A 25,181-nucleotide genomic window follows, 5' to 3' on the forward strand; every position below is an offset into this window, starting at 1 on the left:
GGTTCAAACTGCTAAGAAATTGAATACTTGTTGAGCTGTAAACAAATACAGATCATCTAATCCATTCTGGTTTATTTGTTACCGTTTTCCAATTTCCTTTCCTTTCTTTATTTTTTTTTTTAGCACAGTTCTGGATATGCTTTCTCTTCTTTGCCACGCCAGGATTTAATCCACTGCTTTAAATTACTGTTAGCATTGAATGAAATGGCCCAGTACGCTAATTTATCAGGCTTGGATTTAAACCTGTTTGAGGGCTTGCAATACTCTGCTCTCGTACTAGAGGGCCACATCCTCCTGCCTGATAATGGTTGAAGATACTGTGTGCGGTTATTTTAAAGGGTTTTTTTTCCCCTTTATTTTTTAGCACCAAAGTTTTGGAAACTTCAGGCGTGGGTGGGCAAACTAAGGTGTGTAACTGAACCTCAGTGCAGATGTTCAGAATATTGAATATTTGCAATTGATCCAGAAAAAAAAATTAAATTGGACGAGACTGTAACTATTAATTTTTCTTTAAAGAAAGGGAAGAAGCATCCTTTTTTTATTTGTCCAAAACCATACAGACCTAAATCTTTGCGTCTGATTCTCTTAAAATTCCTTCAGACCCCGAGCAAACATTTAAAATTAATATATATTAATATATATATATATATATGCAGGGATGAAAAACTTCAGGATCAATCTGAGGCACTCTGTACAGGTTGTCAAATCAATCTGATACTTTAAATATTTCCCCGAAGTCTCCAATAGAGGGCAGGAATGATTACTATTTCATGCAGTACTAATGTTCTCCACAAGAAGGCAGTAGTTTATTAGTTATTTTAAAAATGAGTTTTGCAGATCCTTCCTTCCTTCCTTGTGTAAAATTAGGCTGAAAGCTTTTTCACTCTGTACTTTAATTTTTCTGTTCTTGCGATAGGGCAAATTGCCGTAAATTCCGAATAACAGAATAATAGAGTTGGAAGGGATCGTGGAGGTCTTCTAGTCCAAACCCTGCTCAGTCAGGAAACCCTAGACCATTTCAGGCAAATGGTCGTCCAATCTCTTCTTGAACATCTCCAGTCATTCCAAATGAATGTTGTTTGATGGTTTAACTATTCCTGTAGAACTTCAAAGGGACACCGAACAACCCAACATTTTAGAATGAATCCAGATTATTTCATATTCCACCTCAGCTAATCTCAGAAAGCTAAACCTGGTTCAGGTTTGTTCCGACCCGGTTTCGGGAGATCCAAAGGAAAAAATCCAGATCTTTTTAGGTGAGTCTGGATTTAAAAAGAAAGAAAGAGCAAGAAAGGCACGATCAAAGCACTTCTCTAGAACTGCCAAATGAAAGGAGGGGGACCTGGCCCTCGATTTAAAAAGTCAAGTTCAGTTTTTTAAAAAAACTTGACTTCACAAGGTGTCACAGCTGGGGTGGGCTTCAAAAATTGTAGGGAGAGGTTCTCTGACCAGTTGCTGGATAGGCATGGTGGGCGTGGCCTAGTTGGCCTCCTGCACTACGATGTGTGTGTGGGGGGTGTTTTTGCCCTCCCCAGACTCCGAAGGCTCTCTGGAAGCTGAAAACAGGCCCATTTCTGGACTTGCTAAACTTCCAGCTTTCATCAGTGTGAAAATCAGGATAATTACATTTTGTGGTCAGGGAGGGAAAAGACAGGTGAGAAAAAAAAGGAGGGGTTTTTTTTTTGAAGTGTTTTTGCAAGCTTGCCATCGTGGTGTTAAAAGCTGTCAACAATGTTTGACCGAATGCTGAGTACATGATGACTGTTCCAGGCTGTGTCAGCAGCTATTAACAACAACAGCAAAAAATAAATAAAAAAAATTACCATGACTCAGTTTTAACACTTTGCGGTTGTGCTCAAAACTTGCAATGCTCTGGAACATATGAAATGATATTACTTTTGTTACTGCAAGTCGATGGACATGTTAGGATGATGATGTGCTTTGCTCGACAAAAATGTGTGTGAAAATCTTGGAAGCCTCTTCTCGATCATCAAGGCTTTGTTCCGCACTCTTTACACGTGCAGAAGTTGTTTTTTCTGGGGGGACGGGTGGCTCCGGAACTTGTGAAATGATACCTCTGATGATAGCTTCATCAGAAAGGCGTGTCAGCCTGTGTCATAAGCTGTTTTGCAGTAATAAAACTTTAATGAATATTTTTTTGGAGATTTTTTTTCTATAGAAGAGGCATCTCCACCGCTCTAGAGTCATCACCATCTGAGATTGAAGTTGGACAGAAGCCCGGGGGGACAAAAACTTTGAGGAGGAGGGAATTTCTGAATAAAAAAATAATCCAAACCCAAATCCAACTTCTGCTTTCTTGAAGCCAAACAGAGGCAGCGAAAAAGATATATCTAGTTTATATCTCTCTAGTCCAGGGGTCCCCAAACTTGGCAGCTAAGACTTGTGTACTTTAACTCCACAAGTCTTAAAGTTGCCAAGTTTGGAGAACTCTGCTCTAGTCGGATGAAAAGAAGGACTGGGCGGGACATGATAACGCCGTTCCAATATTTGAGGGGCTCCTACAAAGACAAGGGAGGTCAAACTATTTTCCAAAGCACCCAAAGGCAAGACGAGAAACAATGGATGGAAACTAACCAAGGAGAGAAGCAACCTCGAACTAAGGAGGAATTTCCAGATGGCAAGAGCAATCAACCAAGGGAATAGCTTGCCTTCAGAAGTTGTGGGTACTCCAACACTGGAGATTTTAAAAGAAGAGATTGGACAACCGTTTATCTGAAATAGTATAAGAGAAAGGGGTTGGATTAGATTCTAGAAGACCTCCAAAATCCCTTCCAACTCTATAAGAACCAAAGGACGGTCACAAGAATTCAGAGGTATGTTTCAGCTGCTTTCAGGCTCATTTGTGGCTTTGTGTAAGTACCAAATCGAGCCATCGTGAGGCCTGATTCATACCATTGTGACTCTTTGTCGTTGGGTTGACACAGGGTCTATCGATGTATCTTGTGAAGAATGCTGTAGCTGAGCAAACCACAACTTAATGTGATGCTGGGACCCATATATTCCAAAGGTGCTTTTCCAAATGCAGCTGAACATTCAAACCAGGTTTGAAATAGGGGTCAGAGAGGTCATCTGTATTAAAATTGAACAGCCCTCCCTCAACAGAGGGGGAAGGATAGGACGCTAGTTATCCCATGTCTACAACACAACCCTTTGAGCAGTTCCAACAAGGTTCCACATCCATTTGCACTATTCAGGTGACGCTGAGGACACAGATAACACCCCCAAGTGGCCTCAATGATCCCCAGAAAGAGTACTAATAACCAGATGACTACAAAGCATATAAATCCTTCCATTCTCCCCCCCCCCTTCAGCCAGATGAGAAGTGAAATGTCTTCAAGGGAAAAGAAAACCAAGAAAGTCCAGTTGCCTTTTGAAAAGCATCTTTGGGACAACCATGACCTGGATGAGGGAGAATCTCCTTGGGACCTAGAGGTTGGTCTTATATGATTCTTCCAAGCCTGGTCATTTTGGAGCATTGGAACCAGGCATTCCACAAATGAACATTTTGTTCATTTACAGAACAACCGAGTTGGAAGGGACCTACACCACTTCAGACAAAATGGTGATCCAATCTCTTCTTCAAAACCTCCAGTGTTGAAGCATTTGCAACTTCTGGAGGCAACTTCTGTTCCACCGGTTCATTGTTCTCAATGTCAGGGAATTTCTCCTTAATTCTAACAGAAGAACAGAATTGAAAGGGACCTTGGGAGGTCCCCTAATCCAACCCCCTGGTCAAGCAGGAGAACCCTATACCAAGCCGGACATTTCAGTTCTTTGATCTTTGTGGGAAGGGGCTAAACCTGAACAAACCATGATCAGTTGCTCTCCAATGTTATTTCTGACACAGAGATGGTTCCCCAGCTCGGTCCTAATGGTCGAGAACTGCTACTCTTTGCAGCTTAAGTTGGACAAAGATGACAGGAACTGTGGAAGAAACAGGAATCCTTAATAAGCATAATTGCCACATTTAAGGGGAAATAGGAGACGCTCTGGAGAAAAGGGCGGGTGTGAATTCTGGCCGAGACATTTCTGCTGGAGGGTTGTCCTGGAAACACCCAATTTTGGGGACAAGGAATGTTCTTCTGGATCCACTGACGCCTTTCAAAAGGGAACATCAGAGCAAGGGTTTTCCACTTTTAATTAGATGAAGGCATTGGCTTATTCAAAGCCAGAGGCCAGTCCCTTTACTTGGGTTTCCAAAATGAAGCAATCAGTTGGATTCTGAAACCTCCCAGTCACCTCCTGAAGAGCAAATCCCATGGAGCCTTAATGATGTTTACATCAAGGAAGTGAGGTTAGCTCTTTTCGGACCCTTAATTTCTTTTTACAGTCATGTTACTTGTTTACACGACATTCCAAAGAGCTTATTTACTTCAAAATAATTCCTACGATGCCCAGAGATTGCCAAGAGAGACAAATCCACTTAAGATTGGCCTCACTCTGAGGTGGCCATTTCAAAAAGGTGGTGGGACATGTGGAGAAGGCACGAGGAGGGCAAAGAAAAATGACACATCCGCACATCGGGTTTCCAATGTCAAAAATGACATTGAGGTCTGTTGACCTCAACAGACGTGATCCCAATTCTGAGCAAGACTTGGTAAGGTTCAAGAGCCAAGATGGGAATCTGATCATTGGAGAATGGAAGCCTAAGACAACCATATTTGGGGGTTCTGTCCCAGGGTCCAGATTTGTCACCACAAATGGCTTCCCCCCAAAATGTAAAAACCATGTCAAACCAGTAAGTCTAAATGCCTTGGAAGTTGAAACTAGTCACCATATATTATGTCGTGTGGGATTAGATAGGAACATCCCTGGTCCAAGATGTAGCTGTTCTTACTTTCTGTTGGTCTTATTGAGATGAAAACTAGACTTTTATGGTGCACTGGTATCAGCTCTACATGGGAGTCCAGACTGAGTGGACAAATGCATAAGAAGAATTATATGTCAGGATTCCGATGATTGCCCTAATTAAATCATGAGCCAAGCTTCAAAAGAATACAAAAGGTTTATTAGGAGCAACATGTCTGGCACCAACCCGTATGAAGCCAACTGTGAGATACTATCACCTATGACCATGTTTCCCCCCATCCTCCTGGGTGTGCCATAAATCAGATTCTCCAATGAAACAGGTTCATGGGTTGGGTGTCATCAATCACACTCTCCAGTGAAGGATTTTCATGGCAGAAGATCCAGTAGCCTAGGTTACAATCTCCACAAGATGTGTGGAATGTGATTCCGGCCTTCATTTGTTGTACTGCTCCCTCAGGCCTTCCCCGCTCCTTCTTATGGCAACTCGGAAAAGGGCATAGGAATGATTTACAAATTGACACTATATTCTTTTGAGATAGGGCCTTCAAAGGGAAGCTTAAAAGGAGGAATATTTGACCATAGTTAGAAATGAATGTGTTTTCACAGAATATTGGATGTGATTACTGTGGTGGCCCATCTGAATTCACATACCATCCTGGATCATAAATTAAAAAGACTGGAATGTCAGCCCATGGTAATCCACTCACATGTTGGGGAGAGGCACAAAACAGGCCAGGATTTAGCCCAGGCAAACTCATATCGTGTGAATGCAACCATCTTAGTCTTTACCTGAGATGGTTCAACATGTATGAAGGAAAGCCATGATCTGCTGATGGAATAAATAGATGTTGGCCAAAGATATTAGGCTGAACTTACCTTGGATCAACATCTATTTCTTCCATCAAAAATGGTGTATTGGCTGAGTTGATGCCTTCACATAATATGAGTTTGTTCTGCTTTATGTCTGACAGTACACCAAATAGATGTTGACCAAAGGTAAACTCAGCCTAAAGTCAAGATGTTTGGAGAGCATCGCTGAGGTGGCCACACCAATATCCAACCGCATCATTCAGAAGCAGAGGGCGTCCATCCCACTTAGAGACACCTGCAAGTTTTGCTGTATGGAGAACAAGTCCAGGAGGAACTCATTTTGTTCCTCCTAGTCTTCTCAAAAACAGCTAAGATTAAAGGCAGGGTGTAACCCTGCACCTCCTCTTAAGACAAGATTGTGATCCCAACTAATTGCTGCAAACATGAGAAATAGGTGGAGGTTATTTATCAACTTGTGGTTGAGATTGGGTTTTGTAGTTCAAAACTTATCCTGATGGAAAGCCATGGAGGAGATGAGAGTAAGAGGACATGAGAATAAGGAAACAGGAGGAAGGTTGAGGTTAGATTAGATAGACTAAAGGCCTCTCTGATTCTCTTCCATTCCTTGGTGGACCAAACAGAAAGTTCCCACAAGGGAGGTGTGAAGGACATCAAAACTTCTCACCTTGCCAAGAGAGAAGGGCTGGCCCAAAGTCATCCAAGGAACATCCATGGTTGAAGTTCTGGATCTCGATAAATTTCATTCATCACCTTAACCACTCCACCACACCAGTTTTCACAATTCATATCTTATTGTTAAATTATTATTTAAATCAGAAAATAATATTACTACATTCAATAAATTACACCTTCATAAATCACTCTAAACCATGATGTTTATTTATTTGGTTGGACAAGCTTGCTTTAGGAGTCAGTATGAAGGCTATAGCGGTTTATTTAAGGTTTAGTATTGTTTGGTTCATTATATTCTTTTCCCAGTGAAACAAATCTAATTTGATCTTTCTGTATGAATCAGAGTTTTATCTGGTTTTTTTTTTTTTAAGTTATAAAGAAAGGAGTCTTTGATGAAGAGTGGGCAGTTTGAACTCAAAAGAACGGATGTCCAGCATTGGATCAATTTGATTCCAATTAGAAATTTAATTAGTCTGAATTGGTCTGATTTGAAGATCTCACTCTAATCAATCTGATTTTCTGAATTGGGGCAAATGTTTAGATAACTGAGTTATATCCCTTTCCCACATTTGTACAAGAAGGCTCCAAGTTTTATTTATTTGTAATTTGTAAATAAATATTTCTCCCACCACCCGTCAACTTGAAAGGATCTGAGAGAAAACGCAAACAATTATCAGCAATTTAGAACAAGCTTTATTTGCTGTGAAAATAAAGAATATGACAAAACCCAACACAAAGGCAGATTTAGCTAGGTGAGATGAAGAAAACGGGGACAATGGCATGTAGAATGGAGCTAGCAAAAGTTGATAAAGGTTTGTGAAAACCGGTCCTTCGTGGTCTCCAAACATCTCTTGGATAACCCATCCATATCAGTTTGATTGCACTGAAGAGAGGAGAGTTTTTGTGAGCACGTGGATCTTGGTTGTTCTATTCTTCTACAGTGTGGTGGAATGTGGTCTGGATTCCCAGAAAGGAGGGGGTGCATTCCAGAGGAACAAGAGGCAGTGGCAGTTTAGTTGGAAGGAAGAGTATTAAGGTGGCTCCTCCCTGGAGAATTTCAGCGTATATCTCTATCGATGCCTGCAGTTACTTCAGTTTGGCAAGATTTTGTCTACCGACAACAAAAGAAGCTGCATAGTAGTAACTCGACACGTCTTTCTTAGCTTGGAGGGGCCTGACAAGAGTGAGTTAATAAGAGCCACAATCATTGCAACAGTCAGAGCTGCGTCTCCAACATATTGAAGAGTAGGGCGATTCGGAAGAGAATCTGTAAGGGTCATAAGAAACGGGTCGACAGCTGTAGCGTCGGCGTTCTGCATAGCGTGGCTGACAGGACCTAGGAGCAGAGCTGTAGCCACAGGGATCATTGCTGTACCCACAGCGATAGGTGTAGCCATGGGAGGGATAAGAGCTTCTGCCATAATTGGACGGATAGTTACAAATGCATGGATCATAGCATCTTCTACCATAGCTTGGAGAATAGCTATAGTCACATGGATCACAAAATCTTCTACGATAGCTATAGAGATACTCCAATCCATATGGATCAGAGCTTCTTTGGACACCCCTGGAGAGGTAGCCATCAGTGCGTGGATCATAGTAGCCTTGATTACTCTTGAAGAGGTATCCATAATTACATGGCTGATAGCCACTTCTCCAATCACTGAGTGGTGAGGAACTATAGCCACAGGCCATGGATGGGTCATAAAGGTAGCAACTCGGGCTAAGGCCAAACAGGTGGCGGTATCTATGTGGTATGTAACACCTGGCTGAGGTGCCAGCTAAGGAGCTGTAGGGTGGACAGATGCTGGGATTGGAAGCACTTGGCCTGTAGATGGTTGGTGGGTAATAGATGGCTTTGGTGCCACCAGAAGGATCATTGCTCAGGACGGTAATGCCGATCATATTTGGATGGAAGGATACCTGGAATCCAAAACACAAGGTAAGATGAGGACGAGAAGGTCCCTTTTCACCCCACAGGTGGTTTATTTATTCAAAAACTTCATATGGCTGCGCACCTTAAACAACTCTGCTCAGCTCACAACAACAGTCAAACCAGTAACTCTAAAACAAATGGTAAAATGGTTCCCAAGTTGAAGAGCACCTCACTTCTGGTGGCCTCTAGAACAGGGTCCCTGAAGGCCACCAGAGACTCACAAATAACAAGCACGACATCCCTAACCCCTGCCCTGGAGTCCTGGCTGGTGCCACTCTCAGTATCCAGGAGGTCATATTTCAGAGAGAAGAACCATCCCTTCCAATGTCCAACCAAGTCTTGGTGATGCAAGCCAGGTTGGTTCTCCTAACCACCCTCAGATCATCGATGAGGTGAGTTTTATTGTAGGTCCAATTATGGAAACCAGGTTTTGAGGCCAAGCCCTGAGGGCCAAAATGCAGCATATCAAACATGTTGTGGTGGACCTCCATCCTTATCTTTCCACCCCTTCTTCTATTTTCCTTCCTGTGTCTCTTTTTTCCTCCTCTCAATCACACCTTTTCTCTTTTCTTCCTCTTGGTAACACAGATCCTAACGTTGGTTCTAAACGATAGCCGTAAACATCTTACTAAAGGGGGATTTTGCAATCATCTGGTCAAATACTGTTCCTCCTGGGCCACAACACCTCTCCGTTGTGTTCCCAACCATCTTAACAACATGGCGAATGCTGCGCCTCAGATTCAATATTAGAAGGAAGTTGGCTGGAGTCCAATTGCCTTGGGGACACTCTAGGATTTGTTCTGGGAATGCTGAGTTTTACAATCTGATGGTGGAAGCCTTTGTGGTTTTTTTTTTTCCTGAGGTGCTTTTTTTTTTTAAAAAATTGAAGCACTATTTTGTTGCAAGGATGAACCGAGTAAGCAAGCTCTGGAAATTGTTTTTCAGCTACCGCGAGGTTGTCTCTTTATCTACCCATCTGTGTAACACTAGCTCTGCCTATCTCGATCTCTAAAGGGCTGCTTTGTTATATCCGCATGTTGTTATTTCCATGGTTATCCTCTATTATCTGAGGATTACAAAGTTTAAAAAAAAAGTCAGACATTCTAGATCTGGAGCGATATAAGAAACAGGAAGTGAACGGTTTGACGGGATTTGAATTTATCTCACTTTCCCATTATGAAGAGGTGAACCGGGTTGAGAAAACTTTAAACTTTTCTGAAATGAGCCATGCCATTTGCAGTTAAAACATGTCTCTTTGAAAAGAAGTGGATTTTAAAAAAATCATCTTGTTGAAAAAGCAAATTATAGTCAATAGATTTCATTAGCAACAAAGAAAACCTTCCTTCCTTCCTTCTTTCCTTCCTTCTTTCCTTCCTCCCTTCCTTGTCCTTCCTTCCTTCCCTCCCTCCCTCCATCTTCTTCCTTCCTTCCTTCTTTCCTTCCTTCTTTCTTCCCTCCCTCAATCTTCTTCCTTCCTTCCTTTCTTCTTTCCTTCCTTCTTCTTCCTTCCCTCCCTCCATCTTTTCTTTCCTTCCTTCTTTTTCCTTCTCTCCCTCCATGTTCTTCTTTCCTTCCTTCTTTCTTTCCTTCCTTCCTTCCTTCCTTCTTTCCTTCTTTCCTTCCTTCCTTCTTCTTCCTTCCCTCTCCCTTCATCTCCTTCCTTCCTTCCTTCCTTCCTTCTTTTTCCTTCCCTCCCTCCATGTTCTTCCTTCCTTCTTTCTTTCCTTCCTTCCTTCCTTCCTTCCTTCCTTCCTTCCTTCCTTCCTTCCTTCCTTCCTTCCTTCCTTCTTCTTCCTTCCCTCTCTCCCTCCCTTCATCTCCTTCCTTCCTTCCTTCTTTTTTCCTTCCCTCACTCCATCTCCTTCCTTCCTTCCTTTTATCTATCTATCTATCTATCTATCTATCTATCTATCTATCTATCTATCTATCTATCTATCTATCTATCTATCTACCTACCTACCTACCTATCTAGTCATCTGTCTATCTCTTATCATACATGCCATTTAAAACACAGGACTTAAAATCAAATAGAAACAGCTATTCTACTGCTGAATGCTTTCCTACAAACACGAGGTTAAAATTCACAGATTCTCCCCCATCTTTAAAAAAATGTTTTAAGATCAGTTGCTTCCCCACCGTCAGCTGAAAGTCTCCCCTCAATGAACCATTTGCCGAACCAAGAGAGACGCGTAGCACCTACCTAGAGATCTGGATAAACAGGCAAAATTTGAAAGAGGGTTCAAGCAACAGTTCCCTTTTTTGTATATATACATTCTCACCCATAGCCAGAAGACTTCAATCTTTAAAGGGGAGAACCTAATTATATGCCAACTCCAGATGTTGTACTCCTGCTACAAATGAGTTTAATTACTTTGATAGCGGGTTGCTAATCTGCAGTTCTGTATATCGTTCTCCTCTTCTGTGTAATTTTCAACTTTTAGGTCGGGTACATTGTGCTTTTCTACACCCTTCTAATTTTAACGTCAGAGGAGAAAAGGTGATGTGTTAGCAGCTTTTTATTATATTAATTGCTGCCCTGGATTTGCACAGACTGCAGCCATGATATGATCCTAGGAACAGACCATGCTCTCTTCACTGAATTCAAAGGGAGAATTATTGAAGAAATCCTGCATCCTCCTTCTCCTTCTCCCCTCTCTTCTCCCTCTCCTTCTCTCTTTCCTTCTCCTGGTCTATCTTCTCCTTTTCCTCCTTCTCCTCTTCCTCCTTTTCTTTCTTTCTTTCCTTCCTTCCTTCCTTCCTTCCTTCTTTACTTCCTTCCTTCCTTCCTTCCTTTCCCTTTCCCTTCATCTTCCTCCCTCCCTCCTTCCTTCTTTCCTTCCCCTTCCCCTTCATCTTCCTCTCTTCCTCCCTCCCGCATTACTTCCTTCCTTCCCTTCCCTTCCCTCCCTCCCTCCCTCTCTTCCATCTTCAACAAGTTGATTCCAAGAATATTTATTTCAAACTCCACATCAGACCCGCTTTTCACATTGCATTCTATCTTCGGTCTGCACTGTTCTATCCAAGCTAACCTGCTTTGGGATTTTGAGCAAATGAGAAGACTGAGGCTGAAGTTGTGGCAGGAGACCAAACAGAACGTTTATGGCCTGCAATATTCTACCACCTGTCATGACTTTACAAGTGGGAATTGAGACTACTTGATACAATGGACTGAGTCCAACTTTCAGTGTAATGTGTAGCCTTGCCCAACGTTGAAGAATCCCGAGGGACCAGTGTATTTCTTCTCCATCTTTACTTCTGATTGCAAGTCTTCTTCATAAAGCCACCAAGAAGGCCCAACACCCTTCTAAACCTGATCCATGCATAGTTTAGACAGGATTTTGGTAGAGACGTACTTGTCTACAGTGTAATCCGATAGGAATGTTCCAAAGCAGCAACCCAACTATTAACAAAATAATATGGTCTTTGGAGCTAGAGCTGTGATCAAGCATGATTAAGTCAAATGGGCATGCCTTTGAGAGGTGGCAATTAGTCAAGATCCCTCCTGGATAAAAATAATTAAATAAATTGAGAATCAAACACTGACGTTCTTCAAAGAAGAAGCCACATCTTGGCTCTTTTGTAAGAAGCAGGTGTCACCTGTCGTTTTCCAAAAAAAGCAGAAGGTGCGACAAACTGTAATTAAAATCTGGGTTTATCACAACATTGTAGGTCTTGCTTTAGGCCTGGAGAACCCTAGGGTGCTGGTTAATTAAAGAATGGCCTTTTTTTAATGGCATGGGCTAAAATTCCTAAATGAATAAGAACAGATACAGGGAGAAGGAATATACTCCTGTTTTTTTCCAAGAGGAACATCAATGGCGAAACATCTTGAGATGGGTTTGGGTGATGGGGCTCCAAATAAGTCAACGGACACCAAAAAGGGACTTTGTGTAATGAAAGAAAAGTCAGGAAATGGGTACCATGTTTTAGTTTTTGAAAAACTTGCAAAATCCATCATGCACAGGACATGTGGTCGACATAAAGGTGAGAAATGGGTAATATTTAGGAGAGAATGTGACTTTTTTCACACACACACCCAAAAAAAATTATAATGGAGAGAGTTAGGTTACGATTATAAATAGTTTTCTGGATTGTTATAATCATAAGCTTAGGATAAAATATAAACTTCCACTGGCAGGCAAGTCAGAGTCTTTTGTCTAACAAATTAGAAAATAAAGATATAATAAAGATAAATAAAAGTAAAACGGAAGATGCCCTCCACCCAAGTTCTGAGATTTGGGAAGAAATCAGGCTGGTTCAGTTTTAATGAATAACTAATTGCTTAATTAAATGCAACTAAGCTACACTATTTTTGCTCTTTCAAAAGTGGTAAAGGCAGTGGTCCAGTTGCAAAATGTCATCAGGGGAGGAAAATGAATGGACATAAGAACAACAGCAATAATAATAATAATAATAATAATAATAATAATAATAATAATAATAATAATAATAATAATAATAATAATAATAATATATCCCAAACATGATTACGTCGGGAAAACTGTTTGCAAGGGGCGTGCGATGCATTTTGCAAAATTCTTCCCTTGGTCTTCCCTGGAGCTTTGCTCTGCGCTGACATAGAAATGAGATTCATTAGAAAATGAGGAAGCCCAAAGCCATGGAAAACAAGATTTCTTCAGGCTGGTCACAATCCAACATTGTGAGGACCACAAGTTGGATGAAGTCACTCTGAAGGTGCCCAGAAATTGTCAGAAGATCAAATGTTCAAGCAATTGTTAGCAGGATCCATGTACAGAGAATAACCGAGTCGGTAGGGTTCATCCTAGGCATGCAGGGAGGAACGGAGAAGGGAGCAACGGGGTTGCATGGCTTACAGGGGAGGAAAGGGCCCTGATTCCCTTCATTAGCCACAGCTGGGAATGAGAGTTTAAAAGAGATGCAAGCTGAGTGCAGCGCCTTCTGGGAACAAACGTGAGTTTACATTGTGTTGACTTTGATTATCTGCATTCCTGGCATCCTCCCAACCATGTTGAATTACTGCCGTTCCTTCACATCTGGAATTCCTTCTCTTGACCTGCTGGACTAATTACCTCATCTTGCCTTGACAGTTACAGTTTTTGTTGACCACGTTTTGGGTTCGAATCTCTGCAGCCAACAGCTGTTCCTGGGAGAGTTTTTCTCCAGCCAGAAGGTAACCAGGACATTGGGGGCAAAGTTGGAGCTAATAAAAGAACTCCTACTGATTATCTGACTGTGTTGCCTTTGTGCCATGCCCCAGTCTTCTTCGTAGACCATTGCAAACATCTGGATGAACACACGTGGATTGCAGTGGTAGCTCTAGGTATGCATTCCCTACCATCAATAGCATCTTGTCATTCCGTAGGTCACCCTATGGCTTTGAGTCAACGTCTTGTTCTGCTCATCCACCACCTCATAAGGCTCACATGAGAATCCTCAGACCAGCTACAACTCTTAATTCCTAACAATTAAGCAGCATGAGGGTGTGTTCCGACGAGCCAAAATTACTTTTTGAAGATATCAAGGGAATTAAAGTTCCTTGAAATAAATCGGTGGTAATGTTGGGCTTCCGATGTATGAGTTGTCCAAGCTCCCTTCCAGCACTGAGGATTTCTATAAAAGGTCAGTGAAATCCTGAGAGGTTCCAGAGATCTCTTCATACTGTCTATTGTCTATGGTCCAGGTAAGTCTTCTCTGATTTCTTTGGAGAGCTGTAATCTGGATGGTGTATCCACTTCTGAGTAAGCTTTCCTGTCTCTAGGCTTCCCTTCATCCAGTGTCCTTCTTTTCAGACCTACCTTGATCCTCTCAAGATGAACTTCTACACACCTCAGCAATACTTGGACCTAGACAGCTGGGACATCAACTATGAAAATGACGACAATTCCCCCTCTGAATATTTCTACGCCAATGATCCCATGAGCTTCATCTCATATCATAAGTCCAGACAGGATTCTCCTTCCTACAGCTGTAGCTCTGACCGCTGGGGTCCTCGCATCAGGGCCAGCAGTGGATCACAGTCCAGAGGTCATCCCTCCTATATCAAAAGTCGCTGTTGGTCTCCTTCTTGCCCAGATCCCAGCTGTTCTCCTCCATGGTTCGGATGTGGCCCTTGTAATCCCTGCTACAGCCCCCTCTGTAGGCCCCAGCCTGGCCGGTCAAGATCTGCTCCTCCCTCCATGGGCAGTTGGGGACCTAAAAGTTCTAGCTCCAGCTATTGTCCGCCTTGGTCCAGAGGTGGCCCTTGTAATCCCTATGATCCTTGCTGCCGTTGGGGTTCTCCATCTAGGTCCAGGCGGGGATCTCAAGATTCTACCTCCTCCTGCAGATACTTTCCTCCTTCATCCAGATGTGACCCTTGTAACCCCTGTGCTCCTTGCTGCCGTTGGAGTCCTCCATCCATGTCCAGACAGGGATCTGAAGACCACAGCTCCCGCTACCCTCCTAGGTCCACATGTGGTTCTTGTAACCCCTGTTACAGCCCAATCTGTAAGCCTCGATGCCACAGTCTAAGATGTCCTCCTCCCTCCATGGACTCTGGCTGCTGTTGTCCTCCTTGCTGTTGGTCTCCTCCCTTCATGAAGAGGCGGGGATCTCAACATCCCATCTCCAGATACTTTCCTCTTTCATCCAAATGGGGCCCTTTTAACCCCTACTCTCCTTGCTGCCGTTGGGGTTCTCCATCCATGTCCAGACGGGGATCCCAAGATTTCAGCTCCTCCTCCAGATACTTTCCTCCTTCGTCCAAATGGGGCCCTTGTAACCCCTGCTCTCCTTGCTGCCGTTGGGGTTCTCCATCCATGTCCAGACGGGGATCCCAAGATTTCAGCTCCTCCTCCAGATACTTTCCTCCTTTGTCCAAATGGGGCCCTTGTAATCCCTGTGCTCCTTGCTGCCCTTGGAGTCCTCCATCTGTGTCCAGACGGGGATCTCAAGACCGCAGCTCCTGCTACCCTCCTAGGTCCACATGTGGTTCTTGTAACCCGTGTTACAGCCCCATCTGTAAGCCTCGATGCCACAGTCTAAGATGTCCTCCTTCCTCCATGGACTCTGGCTGCTGTTGTCCTCCTTGCTGTTGTTCCCCTCCCTTCATGAACAGGTGGGGACCTCCAGCTTGTAGCTCCAGATGCTGCCCTGTCATCTATTATTATCCTTACTACTATTGTTGATCTCCTGGCTTCAGATGTGACCTCCTTTCCAAGGTTCCTGCTGTGCCTCTCCTTGCTACAACTCCAAGACTGATTATTGGTCTCCTGGCTTTGTTTTTCTATGGTTGCCCTTCAGGAAGAGCCTTCAGATCCAGCAGCAGCTTCTGAGATGGCGCTTTAGAATCTCAACAGGATGCAACAAATGAAATAAAAATGGAGAAGACACAACGCAACTTTCAAGACAACCAACAGATAGTTCCATCACTTATGTTGATTGGACCTGGCTTTCAATGATCTTAAACTAGTTGACATATAATTAGGGATAGCATGCTAAGAATTCTACCTCTATAGTCAGTAGCAGGATGCCTGCTTTGATCAATAGATGTTCCTGGAGAACTAACTAAGGGGGAATATCTTAACACCTTCCTTGTATGTATCTCCAGAAGGGATATGGCTGGGCCTTGTAGGAAACAGAGTGCTAGAAGATTCTTTGAGGTCTCTTCCAGCATGGCAAGCTATATCCTTGCTTAAATATCTACAACTAACTTGTATTCATCACCTTAAACTGAAACTGTTTTTTCTGTATCTCTATTTCTCTGTCCTTGATTAAAGTTTCTTCTGCATCGAATTCCGTGCCTGTGGTTGTTTTTTAATCTTTGGGTTGGCATACACATCTATAGTTGAAGAACATCTCTTATCTTCTATGTTTCTCCAATGCCAAATTGGAATGTAGCAGAGGTGGGATTCCAAACTTTACCACCGGTTCTATGGGCATGGCTTGGTGGGTGTGGCAGGGGGAGGATATTGCAAAATCTCCATTCCCTCTGCACCCCCACTAACCTGCTTTCCAGCTCCGTTCTCCTGTGCAGGGCAACCAAAGAAGAACCAGCCGATCAGCTGGGACTCAATGGGAGGTGGAGAATAGATGGGGTTGGCAGGGCCAGTCAGAGGTTGCATTAGCCAATTCTTCGAACTACTACAAATTTCCACTACCGGTTCTCCAGAACTGGTCTGAACCAGCTGAATACCACCTCTGGAATGTAGGCAAGGGAAAAAAAAAACCTGTACAGACAAAAAAATTAAACTTCACCAGCCACCTAAAATAGCACCAGGTTTCTTATCATGGCCAGCTACAGAGACTCTTGTCACACACATTGCATGAAACCGACATTTTTTCTTGGTCTTGGTTTATAGACTGTCTTAACTGGCTGACTTTGCAGGACGTATCAGCTCAAACACACATGAAAGCTTAGCATATTGCATGAAACCAACATGAAAACTCTTGATTTCCAATTGTTTCAACTTCTGTAGTTCAAGAACTGGGTACTCTGAAGGTATTGTCCTTGTACCACGTCCCATTTTTCTCTGGTGTTCATTCTTACACCTTCCATTGGCATGATTTGAACCAACTCTGTTCCCAACAGTAGTCTACTCTACACTGAGTCAAAAAAATGGTCTTCTCTTTCAGGAGGCCATTGTGGCTCAACTCAAGGAGGCTCAACAGGACATATTCCCATCTTCAGCATCCCTCTGATGGACACTGGGATCAAATATGGATCATAAATCACTGAGCTGCACAATTGTCTAGATCTTGGGGGGCTGGGGTGTGAGTTATGGGGTTGGTGAATCAGAACAGGGAGAATTCGAGGTCATCCATTTACACTTTTGGAGGTAGGCAGATGTTATTATATGTCCTTCAACTTCTGTTTGGGTCCAGCTTGCCTTCATTTAAAATAAGAAGAGGCTCATGACCAACCTTAAGCTACTTATCTCCTACACAATATGCAGATTCTCGTAGATCCTGTTATATTTAAAGTAAATAGCTCTGTGATGTTAATTAACCGAATGACACATTAGCCATCTCGGTTTTTGATCTGGTTGCAATTTCACAGTTCAGCTGTGGAGATTTTTTTTGGTGATGTACAAGAAAGCTTGAGGTTCAGATCTTTGGCACCACCGCTGGAAACTGGGAGATGCCTTTTCCTGCCGCTTGAGATAGAATCAGATTAGACAAGATCAAAAGTAGGCATTGACCGAGGGAATCTTATCTCACTGCTTTTCTGCCACTCAACAAATCTACACAGTTGGTAATTTTGGGGTTGTCATGAGTATATGTCTCATGGGGAGCTGACTACTGTATGCTTCCACCTAACATGTTGGCTTTCTGTCACTACTGATGTGAGTCAGAGTAAAGTAGGTTGTGTAATTACATGTTGAGGGCTCCTTACAGGTGGTTCTTTGCAGATATGAGGTGTGTTTTGCAGGCTACAAGGAAAGGATTGGATAACTTCTCCCTAACTGGGATTGGATAACTTCTCCCTTCTTGAAAACTCCAATGTTCAACATGAGCTTGATAATACAACTGTAGGATTGGAATTAGGGGTATAATTCAAATTGTGGTTGTGATTTGCAGACCCATTAGTATTTTGGGGGTCCCCTTTCAACACAATTCATTTTTGATCCAACCTTAGTGGGAAAATATTTTGATTTGGTCTTCATTGGTCATTGATACCTCTTATCTTTTCATGAGGACCTCATATAGTTCTGCCTCACCCAGATCTTTTAACACCCTTTTTAATTTACTCTTTATCCTTAAGCTGATCATTTTTAGACCAAAATGCCATTAAAAGTGTATCACATATGGATAAACCAATGTCATTTTTGTACAGTCCATTTTCATTTTTACAATTGGCGAGTCTTCACGTGGCACTTTTCCCCCCGATTTAAACATTCAAGGTTCAGCTTATCCGCAGATGGGCTGAATATTTGACTATTTTTTTTATAAAACAGTATTACATATAATTGCAGATGAAACCATTGGTGGATAAATCAAACCTGATTTTGTATCTTGGAACCTAAAATTCCCACCTTATCTCCAAGTATAGACGATAATCTAATTTTCAAAGTCATATACTGAAGGTTAATAATGTTTGTTTGGTTTTTTGGCCTGTAATACTCAACTCACTCATCAAACGAGGATTGTTTGTTAGCCAAAACAATATAAGCGATGAAAATAATAGACGTCCGTGTATAAATAATTTTGGGATCACAATATAGAGAGGAAAGTTTACAGGACTGGACTATAATAAAATAAAACAAAAACGTAAGACATACATTGGTGTGTCAATTTTGACTGTTGATGAAGTGTGAAAAACTCAAGTGGGAAGGATGGGCCAGTTGCCTGGCTGGCACAGAAATGTTCTCAGCCACATTGTACCCCAAAATCTATCTCCCTCTCCCTCCCTCCCTCCCTCCCTCCCTCCCTGGAATAGAAAAAAATTAAGAAGCTTCTGGGGTTTATCATTTCTCTTCTTCTCCAGGTGAAACTCCCGACCATCCAAAAGCCAAAGTAGAAACCAGGTTTGTTTTTTTTTATCATGCCTTTCTAAAGGACAACGGGATCTGGAATCTCCCATCGGTTGGTGGGAGGGATCGTTCCAGAGCTTCAATGAATGTTTTTCCCTCTGACCCACGTCCCCACTAGAGTGTTGTCATTAAAACAATGCACAATAAATAAGATAATAATAGAGGAGATGGTTTGGTATTGAGGTTGAGATTTTATTGCAGGAGAAGACTACAGCAAGAGTGTCTGGTTCCTCACTAAGCTTGTTGGATATTGTTAAGAAGGTGGCGTGAAACGTGACCTGTTCCTCCAAGCCATATTCTTCTCGTGAAAAGATACGGTCTTGAAAACATGCGGTGGCCACAGAGATGGACGAAAATGGGACATGGGGTTGGGTCACCTTTCATCCTGGGAAAGAACCGGGTCATTTTTGGCAATGAGAAGGACTAAGCCTTTTCAAGTTTGATGCCTTTTTGATAAACTGAGACTACAATTCCCATCATGGTTGACTCACAACTCATTGTCCCCAAGTTGGAGAAGCCACACTTCAACATCTAAAAAGGGACAAGGGAGCTGCTTCTCTTCAGCTTTTCAGAAACACCAGGTCCTTTGTAGCCACCTGTGATGGTTGCTGTATCTGCAATCTTCTGGAAGCTCCACCTGGAGTTTACCAGGGGTTGGGGCTATTGTATCTCCTGGATGGGAAGTTGCGCCTGGCTCCGTAGCCCATCCGGTAGTTCCAAGGTTCGTAGCAGCTTCCTCTGCGGGTGTATCGGTAACCATAACTACAAGGTGATGTGGAACATGTATTTAAACCCCCATAACCATAGCCGTATGGCTGATAACCATAGTTGTAACCATTGCCTGGGTCACAGTAGCTGGTCCCAGTGCCATAACCATACTGGGGATAGCAAGGAGCATAACACGGTGGATAACACGAGAGATAGTATGGTAGATAAGAAGAGTCAATGGATTCTGGTTGAGTGTAGAAGTTCATGTTCCTGGAAGCAGAGATAGACCTGAAAAGAAAGGATTTCATATCAAGTGAGCTTCATATTTTTCATCTATTTCCTTTCCTTTCTGGGCACCACCCGCAAACCCTTTGGATCAAAGAGATGGAAGGACGGGAATAGAGCGCGGTCAAATCCTGATGGAGAAAAGCCAACTGGAGACCATGGCAGATGAGAACCGTAGACCTACCTCATCTCCAAGAGGTCTCTCCCATGGCTTAGAGCAATGGTTCTCAACCTGGGTGCCACGGACCCTTAGAGGGCCATGTTGTTATCATAAGGAGTTCTTAAAGGCATGATGAGATGTTATGATTTAAATCTTATGTCTTGGGGGCAGGTCCGTGGCCATGATCTGTGGCCACAAAAGGTGTTTAATGGGGGTTGTGGTGAAGAAAGGTTGGAAGCCACTGACTTAATCTCTCTCATGACTTAGCATGAGGACACAGAGGGCACCTCTCTGTTCAGGTATGTGTTTCGTGGGCGATCCAGAGGTGTTAAGAGCACGAGTGTATGATTGTGTCAAGTCCGCCCAGGTTTGGTTCATTCAATAAACAAATTAGTTATGCAAATGTGGTTGATGGATCTCATCCTCAGCAACCTTAATTTGACCTGGTCAGATCTCCTTACTGCATTCTCCCAATCACGCCTACAAGATTTCAAGTTGCTGTTTGAGAAATATGTCAGTGGCTACCACTTTTTCCAGGAAATAGGGGTATCTCACAAATTCTGCACTAGGAAAAACTCAGTCAGATTAGAGTAGAGTAGAGTAGGGTAGAGTAGAGTAGAGTAGAGTAGAGTAGAGTAGAGTAGAGTAGAGTAGAGAATAGAATAGATTTTTTAAGAAAATAGAATAGAATACTGGAATAAAGAATAGAATAGCATTAGAGTTAGAGTAGAGTAGAGTAGAGTAGAGTAGAATAGAATAGAATAGAATAGAATAGAATAGAATAGAATAGAATAGAATAGAATAGAATAGAATAGAATAGAATAGAATAGAATAGAACAGACTCTACCATTTCACACAAATGGTTGTCCAATCACTTCTTAAGAACAATGTTGGAGCATTCACAACTTCAGCAGGCCAGTTGTTCCATTGATTAATTTTTCCAACTGTCAGGAATTATTTTTAGTTCTCTCTTCTCCTTCTTGGCTAGAGAGGCAGCCATATCCCTGGCTTGGTTATTGCGGTCAATTGCTTTGGGGTGTTTTGTTGTCCTAGAGATCTTTGTTCTGCTGGCCACTCTTCCTTTCCAACTTTTTGTCTTGGAGGGCCAAGAAGGCAAAACAAAGACTTGGAACGTGGTGCTCCTAAACTGACTAGAAGAAGCAAGTTAATTGAATTCAATTTTTTCATTTTGTATTACTACGACCCAAGAATTCATAGATTGAGCCAGTTGGGCATGTTTCTTGGCAACAGTTCCAAAAAGGCATATGAGCTTTTGGAAACCACACGTGTCTTCATGAAACCCTTGAAGGAAGGGAGGGGTAATTCTAATTGAGAAACATTTTTTTTTAAAATGTTGCCAACTTACCAGATGTTGGAAAACAACCCGAACCAGTTTCCAAGCATCAGTGGAAGGAGAAAAGCCTTCAAAAGTTGTTTAGAAAACCTGTGGACGATTAGATTCCACCTCCTAGGAATTCTGAGATGTTTCAATGGCTTTGCACATGTATTATAATTTTACTCTATGTTCAGGTCACCCAAATTGGCCCATCTATAAATAAATGAACTTACATTGCACATATCTATATCTAGGTTCATTTATTTATAGATGGGCCAATTTGGGCCAATTTGGGTAACTTGAACATAGTGTGAAATTGTAGATCTCTCTCTCTCTCTCTCTCTCTCTCTCTCTCTCTCTCTCTCTCTCTCTCTCTCTCTCTCTCTCTCTCTCTCTCTCTCTCTCTCTCTCTTGACAAATCAGGCTAATAGTTGTATATTTACTCCCTGAATATTGAATTTTTACAAAAGTTAGTCATTTGTTCAAACAGTTCACAGATTGATTTCCATTACAACCATCATTTACCAGGTTGTTTTCCAGCTATTGTCCGTGTCCTTCAAGCCCCCTATATTCAAAAGTTTCCATCTGGATTAATGTTCAAAGGTAATATTTAAAAGGGATATAATGATCCTACAGTAATCTAAACTATTCTAAGGACATCAAGCATAGCTGCGTTTGATTACTCGTCTCACAGACACAACTGTCCATTTTTCCTGGCAGAAGGTTTTTCCCCTCTGTCTCCTTTTTTTTCTTCTACTTCTTTTAACTTACAATTAAAATTCCAATTAAAAATTACAATTAAAATTGGAATTCCCGGTCTTGATCTCTTGGTGGTCTCCAGATCGGATGCTTCCGGAGGTCCCTTCCATCACTATGATTTTATGCTCTATGTGAGAATTGTTAGGTGCTACCCTCTACAAGGCTGGATTCGTCAATGTAGCTTTATTTATCTGTGAATTACATTCCTCTTAAAATCAAAGAGTTTTATTCCTCATGGAGTGGGTTTTTTTTTGGAGCTACAATCCTAACCGTACCCACCTTGGGTGAATTAAAGGATCTGTTGAAAAAAGAAATATTTAAATGAAGATGCAGTGAATCCGTCCTACGATGAATGATAGCAAAGTCTCCAGACATTTTTATTTTGCAAAAGAAGCACAGACGGGAGAAAAATATTACACAACTGGGAGGTAAAGCCTTGAAATAGAGAAGGGAGACAACCAACGCTTGCTTAATAAATGTGCTTTGCCCTCCAAAAGATTGAACACATTCCTGGGAAAAAACTTGTTAAAAAAAAAAAAAAGCTGTCTAAATGGATACATAGGAAAAAGGCGAAGAGTAGAAAGCCCCGTAAAGAAGATTTTTTTGTTTTTTTTTGTTAAAGAAATGAATCAAACAGACTTACCAGCTTCAGCGCAGAAAGAAGGAATATTTTTTTAGTGAAATATGTTTAGCGTCCTTATATCTCTTCCTTGGGAGCCTAAGGGGGGGATATGAAACACCCTTTGTTATTTAATTAGCTGGCAACCATTAAAAGTTCCATGTAAAACAATTGCAATCATTTTCCCCTGGAGTCAAAACGAACAGCTGATCTGCCAAATTTTCCATCACCCCAGGAAAATTTAATAGGCCAAAAATAATAATAAATGCAAATGATTAAATCAAAAGGAGGAGGGGGGAGACAAAAAGAAATTTCTTTAGCAGTAGCAATGAAAGAAGCGTATTGTTACTCCTATAATTTCTGGAGCATTTTCAGAAGATCACTCATTAAGATGTATTAGCATAGATAATAAGGTGAGGATGAAACAACTGAATAAAGGAAGGAAGTTTAAAATGCAAATGTCCTTGCAAGAACGCGTTTTATGCTCCAGAGGGAGAGAAGTACGTGCAGAAAAGTCACACGTGATTTAATTCGATAATGGTTGGTAATTTTAACTGCTGGTGTTTTTTGTTTTTTTTAAATCATGCTGGTATTTCTGATCGTTCATCCTATTAGTGTAAAATACAGAACAAAGGAAGGAAAATATTTGAACTTCGGATATTTTTAAACAATGGACCCAGAAATTAATTTTTACTCTAAATAGATTCTGTTTAAAAGAGGTTATGGAACAAGAACAAGAGTCCCCTACTTGAGCAGGGGTTGGACTAGATGACCTCCAAGGTCCCTTTCCAACTCTGTTATTCTGTTAAGTATTATATGGCAAAACTGAGGCTGGATTTAAAAATGAGACATTACAAAATGGCGTGGAAATATATATATAATATTGGACATACAAAACAAATGTATTTCTTTTCTTTACTACATCCTTACCTTTTCTATTTTTTTTCCTTTTTTTGCACTTTCTGGTTTTTTTCCCTTTTTTAAACAATCTTTCTTTTCTAAGCTGCTTTTTAAAAATGAAAAGCTCTTTAGGAAAAAAAAAAAACAGAGAGGCAACATGATGAGAGTTAATTCTCCATCCCACTCAAAGTTATGAAAATATTTAAAAATTTCCTGGAATTTGGTGAAGCTTATTGGCTGAGTTAGCTGCTAAACCTGATTTAAAGGCTGACGTGTTTTGCTATTTTTGGAGGAGCCGAACAAATTTTGAGAGGGTGTGGGAGATGAAATATAGACCTTCCAAAATATTCCCAGGGAAAGAGCTTGTAAAGAAGGCTGCAATGTCCATCTCTTTATGCTATCATTATCGGGAAAAGATAGTTTTCACAACTCGAAGTGAGATTGAACTTTTTATTTCTGCATTTTCTCTAAACAGCTCAGACCCCTTTTAGATGTATAGATAAATCACAGCCAGAAATAGATACAAAAATAAACCCACTGCTCATACTTTTCAAAAGTTGGTAACTAGCTACACAGATTTCCACCCCATCCTAGTAGACTATTTAGATTTAATGTTTGGTACCTGGAAGAAATCTAGTGATATAACTAAAGTGATAAAAGAGGAGGAGGAGGAGGAGGAGGAGGAGGAGGAGGAGGAGGGAGGAGGAGGAGGAGGAGGAGGAGGAGGAGGAGGAGGAGGAGGAGAAGAGAAGAAGAAGAAGAAGAGGAGGAGGAGGAGGAGGAGAAGGAGAAGAGAGAAGGAGGAGGAGAAGGAGAGGAGAAGGAGAAGGAGAAGAGAAGGAGAAGAAGAAGAAGGAGAAGAAGAAGAAGAAGAAGAAGAAGAAGAAGAAGAAGAAGAAGAAGAAGAAGAAGAAGAAGAAGAAGAAGAAGAAGAAGAAGAAGAAGAAGAAGAAGAAGAAGAAGAAGAAGATCTGGAAGAAAAAGGAAATATGGAAGCCTCTGTATTTGAGGTCTCTGGGTCTACTTCCCTCCATCTTCTCACCATAAATGGTTCATCTGGTTGGAGTGGAGATGGTGTATCTCTCAAAAGATAGTGTCTGGGAGATATCCAGCTGGATATCAGATTTCTCTTGACATTGAAAGGAAGTTGCTCACAAGCCAGGCATCTTTCCACATTCAAATGTCAACAAGTTACAGAACATGTCCATCAAGAACTCCTTTTATCTTTTGACTCACCATTGTCATTTGCAAAGAATGACATGATTGTTTTCAATGGCAGCTACTGTCCTCCTTCTCTATGACTCCCCAATCTTAAGGAAAGCATTGTTCAATTCCATCTTGATTTCAGGAACCGAAGCTCTTAAAGTCTTCGGTAGACTACCTTTCATCCTAGACCAAATTAAATCCCCAAAACACAAAAGGATTCTTCTTCATTCAGAAAAAAACCAGCCATCAATAGACACATAGAGATAAACTACATTTACATACCGTTCCAAAGAGAGAATTAAAACATAAACTAAGAAGAAAACAAAAAGACCCAAACATATTCTCTCCAGCAGGCAACACCCAGATAAGCAGGGATTAATACCAGTCAAACAAGCAGAAAACTGATCGAGGAACTAGCAAGAAAAAAAAATACCACACCTCCATCA

The 25,181-nt window shown here is 41.6% G+C and overlaps 1 long non-coding RNA gene across 1 annotated transcript; it reads right to left on the reverse strand.

Moving 5' to 3' along the window:
• Window positions 1-18,946: 18,946 nt before the first annotated feature.
• LOC148129548 (uncharacterized) lies at window positions 18,947-24,650 on the reverse strand. Its single transcript, XR_015745373.1, has 3 exons — window positions 24,572-24,650; window positions 22,654-22,728; window positions 18,947-19,758 (listed from the first exon to the last, which is right to left on the reverse strand). It is a non-coding gene; the product is annotated as an uncharacterized LOC148129548 (long non-coding RNA).
• Between the last annotated feature and the right edge of the window lie 531 nt (window positions 24,651-25,181).

Source organism: Notechis scutatus, chromosome 14 (genome assembly GCF_049901735.1).
Source record: "Notechis scutatus isolate UNSWTSFEM ecotype Mainland chromosome 14, rNotScu1.2, whole genome shotgun sequence".
Classification (NCBI taxonomy): domain Eukaryota; kingdom Metazoa; phylum Chordata; class Lepidosauria; order Squamata; family Elapidae; genus Notechis; species Notechis scutatus.